A 7,036-nucleotide genomic window follows, 5' to 3' on the forward strand; every position below is an offset into this window, starting at 1 on the left:
CTCTCCGGGCCAGCAGGGGGCAGGGGGCGGGGCTCCGGTTGGTGGAGAGGGGTTGGGTTTCTTGACTTGACCGGCTGCTCAAAAACAAAAAAGAAAGAAAGAAAGTCAAGAGCTCAATCAACCTGTGTGAGAGGAAAGAAAATTAACTCGATGGGTTTTTAATTGTTGGAAGCAGGGATTCTAGTAGAGTAAGGAGAAGGAAAGGCTGTGGATTAAAAATTAGTTTTTGGAAAGGTAATTAGCCTGGTCACCTACGGTCTTTTGAGAAGATAGTGGTTGTAAATAGCCTGTTCTTTATAAGAGGAGCACTTATCTACCAGACATGGTACTTTCTACAGCACCTCACATGTGGTTCTAACATTATTAGGTTCATTTTATAGTTTAATAACGTGAGGTTTATGGCTAGCGATTTTCCCGTGATCACAGAGAGGTCTGAGATTAACACACACTCTACTACACATGCAGGTTGGGAAATATCTACCTTGGCAACACTTCATGAGAAAAAAAAAATTAAGGATTGTAATTGACTAAAAACTGTTAATGGGCACCAAGAGTGTGAAATGGTTGCTTAAAAAGTTAGCATGATATTAAGCTACAATAATAGAAAAATAGTTCATGGAAAATAAATGTTCTAATTATTCTTCATTAGTCAGACGATGTATTAAGCATCGCTTTGCCATCTTGGCACTCTGAGAACTTACTCTTCATCCTACAGAAGATAACTGGAACAAAAACCTTCAGCGGTAGTGCATGTTGGACAAAGAGAGGAATTTTAAGATAGGTGAGACTCCTGAGAGCAAGTGCTGTGGGGGCTGTTGTACAGCAAGAGGATTCAACCAAAATTTCTGTAGCCTAAAATGTCAAAATTTTTAATGTGCAGTAATTCCGGGGGAATACCTTAAAATAAAGAAGAGTGCAGATAACAGTTGGGTTCTAATGATGAAAATGTCAGCCTTGTAAAAGAGCCAGTTCTCTATAATTAGAAGGGTGGAAGTAAAAGAAGTTGCAGGACTGGTGTGACATTGAAGGGTCTCTGTCTATGGCTGGGGGCTTCACTGCGTCATCTCTGATATCTTTCCGACTCTAAGGCTCTTTGATTCTACATGCACCGGTCTCCAGTTCACCTGAGACTCTCATTTCACTGGATAGCATCTGTCTATTGATTACTTCTGTTGGAATTCCCACCAAGTTTTCAGTAGGAAAAACTATTTTGATTTTTTACAAAATTATTTGCTTCCACCCATAGATTTCCAGCACAGAATGCGCTGGGAGTAAATCAAAGAAGTTTATATTATGGTTTGCTTCTAAGCAATTCTACTTGATCCCACCTCCTTGACTCAGGTAAAGTGTCAGAATATTCCATCTTTTTTTTTTTTTTTTGTAGAGACAGGGTCTTACTATGTTGTCCAAGCTGGTCTCAAATTCTTGGTCTCAAGTGATCTTTCTGCCTTGGCCTTCAATCTTGTTTTATTATCATAAAAGTCAGCCTTATATCAGTATTTATGATAATGATGATATAATGATAGAAAGGGCCTTCAAGAAGATGTTGGTACCAATATTATCATCTTCAAGGGTTCAGGACTATTAATTCCAGTTTTACTGGAACATCACTGAGATGCTCCTTTCAATAGAATATAGTTTAATGTTAAGATATGAACACAAGTGGAAGAATAAAAGGCAAAAGATGGAAAATCTATGACACTTTAAAAAATCATTTTCAGAGTAGCTACTCTCTGTAACCATTCAACTACTGCTATGGTAGATACACTGGAAACACAGCTTGGAACAGTAGGTTATAGTGAAAACTAAGAAATTTTGTCTTCATCTTTAAAGCAATGAGCCTACCAATTGGAGCATATTTAATAAAAAAGAGGGCCATGATGAGATTGGCATTTTAGAATGAACATTCTAAATTTGGGGGTGTAACCTTAATGGAATTTAGATTGAGCAATTATTTGTTTCTATTGCTACTACCCGTCTCTCTTCCACCAACCTCCCAATACCCTCTGCCATACAGCCAGCTCAAATGTAAGCTCCATGAAGGCAGGGATTTTTAGCTGTCCTAACAGCAGACTTTCTCTTTTGCTGGCTTTGATAAAACCCAGTGCCAGGTTGGAGATGCCCAAGCAAGAAGCAGCCATCTAGAAACTAAAGCCTTCAGTTCAACATCCCAAAAGATGATGACAATCATCTTTTAGTGAACCTGGAAGTCAGTCCTTCCCCAGTAAGCCTTCAGTTGAGGCCCCAGCCCTGTCTAACACCTTGATTGAAGCCTTGTGAGAGAGCCTAAAGCAGAGGACCTAGGGAAGCTCTGCCTCCATCCCTGATCCAAAGAATCCGTGAGCTAATAAATGCATGTTGTTTTAAGCTGCTAAGTTATACAGCACTAGGTGACTAATATGGTATGCTTCTATTTGCCTTTTACTAGTTTAATTCTTGCAGCATCTTTGCCAGATAAAATTCCTGTTTTATATATAAGAAAACAAAGGCTGTTTTAACTTGTTCCAGATCACATGGCTGGTAAAGGATGGAGTCAGAATTTGGACCCAAGTTGTCAGGCTCCCAAATGTGCTGTCTTGATTACTTGACTTTACACGAAGGCAGTGGCTGGGTCTGATTTGTTCACAGTTGTCCCATTCTCTAACATAGTGTATGGCACATAGTAGATTCTCAATAATGGTTAATTTCTTAATCTAGAACATTGCTAACTGAATGATGAATAGATTTATTTTGTTCATGGAAGATAATTTTATAAGCATTTTCAAAAAGTATAATTGTGCCTGTTTGGTCTCAGAGGTTTCTTCTTGTTTGTGGTATGGCTTCTTCAGGGCCACATACTAATTGACTGAAATTTACAGGTGCATTTCAGTGTGTAGAGTAGTGTAATATAAACATGATGCAAGCCGCATATGTAATTTTAAATGACCTAGGGGTTACTTTTAAGAAGTAAAAAGAGGCCGGGCGTGGTGGCTCACGCCTGTAATCCCAGCACTTTGGGAGGCTGAGGCAGGCAGATCACGAGGTCAGGAGTTCGAGACCAGCCTGAGCAACATGGTGAAACCCCGTCTCTACTACAAATACAAAAATTAGCCAGGTGCCGTGGTGCGCGCCTGTAATCCCAGCTACTCAGGAGGCTGAGGCAGGATTGCTTGAACTTGGGAGGTGGAGGTTGCAGCAAGCCAAGATCACACCACTGCACTCCAGCCTGGGCGACAGAGTGAGACTCCATCTCAAAAAAAAAAAAAAAAAAAAAAAAGAAGTAAAAAGAAACAGGTGACATTTATTTTAATAAAACATTTTATTGAAGTCAATGTATCTATATTAATATTTTAATATGTAATTAATATAAAAATTAGTAATGGGATATTTTACATTCAGAATAAGTACTACAGCTTCAAAATTTGGTCTGGTTTTTACATTTTTTAGTATATTTCAAGTGCTGAAACTTGGATATTCCCTATTACAAGCACTCAGTAGCCATACCTGGCTAATATTGGAGAGTACAAGTGTGTGGACAGTGCATGTGTGTGAATGGTGCAGATGTGTGAACAGTGCATGTGTGTGAATGGTGCAGGTGTGTGGACAGTGCATGTGTGTGAATGGTGCAGGTGTGTGCACAGTGCATGTGTGTAAATGGTGCAGGTGTATAGACAGTGCATGTGTGTGAATGGTGCAGTTGTGTGAACAGTGCATGTGTGTGAATGGTGCAGGTGTATAGACTGTGCATGTTTTGAGTGGTGCAGGTGTATAGATAGTGCTTTTGTGTGAATGGTGCAGGTGTATGGACATTGTAGGTGTGTGAACAGCACAGGTACATGGACAGTGTCAGTGTATGAATGGTGCAGGTGTATGAACAGTGCAGGTGTATGGACAGTGCGTGTGTGTGAATAGTGCAGGTGTATGGATAGTATAGGTGTATGAATGGTGCAGGTGTATGAACAGTGCAGGGCAGGTGTGTGAATAGTGCAGGTGTGTGAATGGTGCAGGTGTGTGAATGGTGCAGGTGTAATACTTGGACTGAAGAGTCAACCTTTGGGAATCTATGGAATATCCATTCCCCTTGTGACCGCTCTCTCTGTTATAATTCCTGGATACATCAGAAATAGCTCAAAATAAAAACTGAATTTTAGGGACAGAAGTTGTCTCAAAGTTGCTCTTAAATCATAGCTAGAACATAAATGACTTATCACTTTGGACACCTGAGAAAGCTTTCATTAATTTTGGGCATGGACCTTCATGTTTTTAAAACTGGGGTTAATGAAATAGGCAATTTCATTTCAGGCAAAAGAAAGGAAAGGTTAAGAGAACAAAATTGCCCAAGATTTGGGTTATTAGAAGGTGAGACTTGAGAAGGTGACCTTTTAGCAATGACCATATTAGGTTTTTGGTTGTACAAAGTAATTGAGGAGCCAGAAAGGCCAGGAACCAAATAGGCAGTGGAAAGGTGAAGCAGACAGATTTTACTTCCAGCTGCCCCACGTCTGAGCCTCTTTCCTATGGTGGTACATTTTCCCACTGTGTGAGGTCACGCAGAAAGCAGAGTCTGTCTTTCACCATAGAAGCCAAAAACCAGCTGCTTCATTTGTCAGGCTCCTGTGCAGCTATGGCAAGAAGGGGCACAAGACATAGGCTTGACCAATCAGATGCCTGCATCCAAACTAGAAATGAGGAGCTAGTGATGCAAAGAAGCAAGCAGAGAGGACACTGTTTTGGCATAGGGGTTGCACAGACTGAGTAGTATCAGCAGCACTGGTTTGCAGGAACAGCACTGGCAGGAGGGCAGTGGTGGCATCCCTGGGCCGAGAGCAGGAGGCTTTAGGACATGAAGCTGTGACAGAGGCAGCTGTGGTGTCTGGAGCTGTTGGTCTTGACCCTGGCTACAGAGTTTTCTCTTTCTTTTGCTCCCTCCCTTTTTCTGGCCTGGTTCTCTGATCATACAGCGGAGGTTCTATGAGCTGCCCAGCACCCTTTCAAAGGATTCTTTCCTCCTCAGTTGCTCAGTTGGCTAGCTCCAGAAGTCAGCTGCTCTGCATAATAAATCGCAGGGGAACTGAGGGAGAGAAGCTGAGAGCAGACAGTCTGGAAAACAAGGAAGCATGGAGTTGGTAGGAGTCTTGTGGGAGACAGGGGCTGAGCTACATCACAGGAAGCTGCAGTGTGTGAGAAAACAAGGAATTACTGATGCCTGTGTGGTTGAAGGGCCTGCCACCACAAAGGTGCCTAATGATTCATTTTCAGCTGTTTGCATTTTGTTGCAACAAGTGCTCTCCATAGCACAAAAGTTTCAGTAAAGTCTGCTATACATAAAAGCCTGGGCGTTGTGTTGAGTGGAATCAATGAAAAGTCACTGCAGTCGGCACAGAGCAGACATGAGGGGAGAGCTGTGGCTGAGCAGTAAGGGGGAGTGCAGCAGAGCAGTGACTTGGAGTCAGTGGTGACAGACATGAGTCTTCGACCTGGGAAATTCTCTGAAATCCTGGCAAGGGCACAGAGGTCCCCCATGGCTGTGACTTAGAAAGGTCAAGCCAATTTTATGGGAGACCTCAGCTGACATCTGGGTTACACCAGTGTTAATTTATCCGTCTTCACTAAGAACAGCTGGCTCAGAGATCGGTCACACGGGACAACAAGTGCCATTTCTCATCTTTTATGTGGCAGAAGTAATCTTTGTTTGAAAAGGAACGTTAGTGACTCCCCAAACAAGTGGGAGGAAAGTTTGTATTCCAAGAATTTTCTGATAATAGAAAGGAAACATCGCTTTTTTTTTTTTTTTTTTTTTTTTTGAGATGGAGTTTCACTCTTGTTGCCCAGACTGGAGTACAGTGGCGTGATCTCAGCTCACTGCAACCTCCACCTCCCGGGTTCAAGTGATTCTCCTTCCTCAGCCTCCCGAGTAGCTGGGATTACAGGCACCTGCTACCAGGTCCAGCTAATATTTTTGTATTTTTAGTAGAGACGGGGTTTCACCATGTTTGCCAGGCTGGTCTTGAACTCCTGACCTCAGGTGATCGACCCACCTTGGCCTCCCAAAGTGTTGTGATTACAGGCATGAGCCACTGCATCTGGCCAAAATGTTGCCTTTTTAAGGAGAAACAGAGAAATATGTTTTATTATTTCAAACCCATGAGTTTTAAATGAGAAGCAATGGCTAAGGTAACTCCAGCAACAAGTCAATGTGTTCAAAAGTCTGATCGAATTTTTACTTTGGAAAAATAAACATGGGGCCAATCAATGAAATAAAAACTTTGATGGAAACTGCAGCTAATTTGGTGAATTCATACAGCCTATCCCAATAGTATCTAGAAGTGCTAGTTGTAGTTGGTCTGTGCTCAATATAGTTAAGAGGTTCTTGACGTAAGTGGGCACTTGCAAACCACATGCTCTGTTGTGACATTTTGGAGGCAGCAGCACCATTCTAGTGTAAAGGCACACTCGCAAAGGAGAAAACATATTTATTGCAAGGATTAACACATTATGGGCATAGTTTTCAAAACACAGAAAATGTGTTTTTTTTTTTAATCTGCATATGAATGCTGAACTCTCATTTGCTGTAGCACCATTGAAGAGTCAGCCCTTAGGCCGGATGCAGTGGCTCACGCCTGTAATCCCAACACTTTGGGAGGCTGAGGCGGGTGGATCACGAGGTCAGGAGATCAAGACCATCTTGCCTAACATGGTGAAACCCTGTCTCTACTAAAAATACAAAAAATTAGCTGGGCATGGTGGCGCATGCCTGTAGTCCCAGCTACTTGGGAGGCTGAGGCAGAAGAATGGCGTGAACCTGGGGGGCGGAGCTTGCAGTGAGCTGAGATCCGGCCACCGCATTCCAGCCTGGGCGACAGAGCCAGACTCCGTCTCAAAAAAAAAAAAAAAGGGGGGGATTGCATATCACTTCTCAGCTTCTATAAATCTTCCATAATCACGTAGCTGGGACTACAGGCGCCCGCCTCGTTGCCTGGCTAGTTTTTTGTATTCTTTAGTAGACACGGGGTTTAGAGTAATGGGGTTTCACCGTATTAGCCAGGATGGTCTCGAT

The sequence above is a fragment of the Trachypithecus francoisi genome, unplaced genomic scaffold (assembly GCF_009764315.1).
Source record: "Trachypithecus francoisi isolate TF-2019V2 unplaced genomic scaffold, Tfra_2.0 Lachesis_group10, whole genome shotgun sequence".
NCBI classification, from domain to species: Eukaryota; Metazoa; Chordata; class Mammalia; order Primates; family Cercopithecidae; genus Trachypithecus; species Trachypithecus francoisi.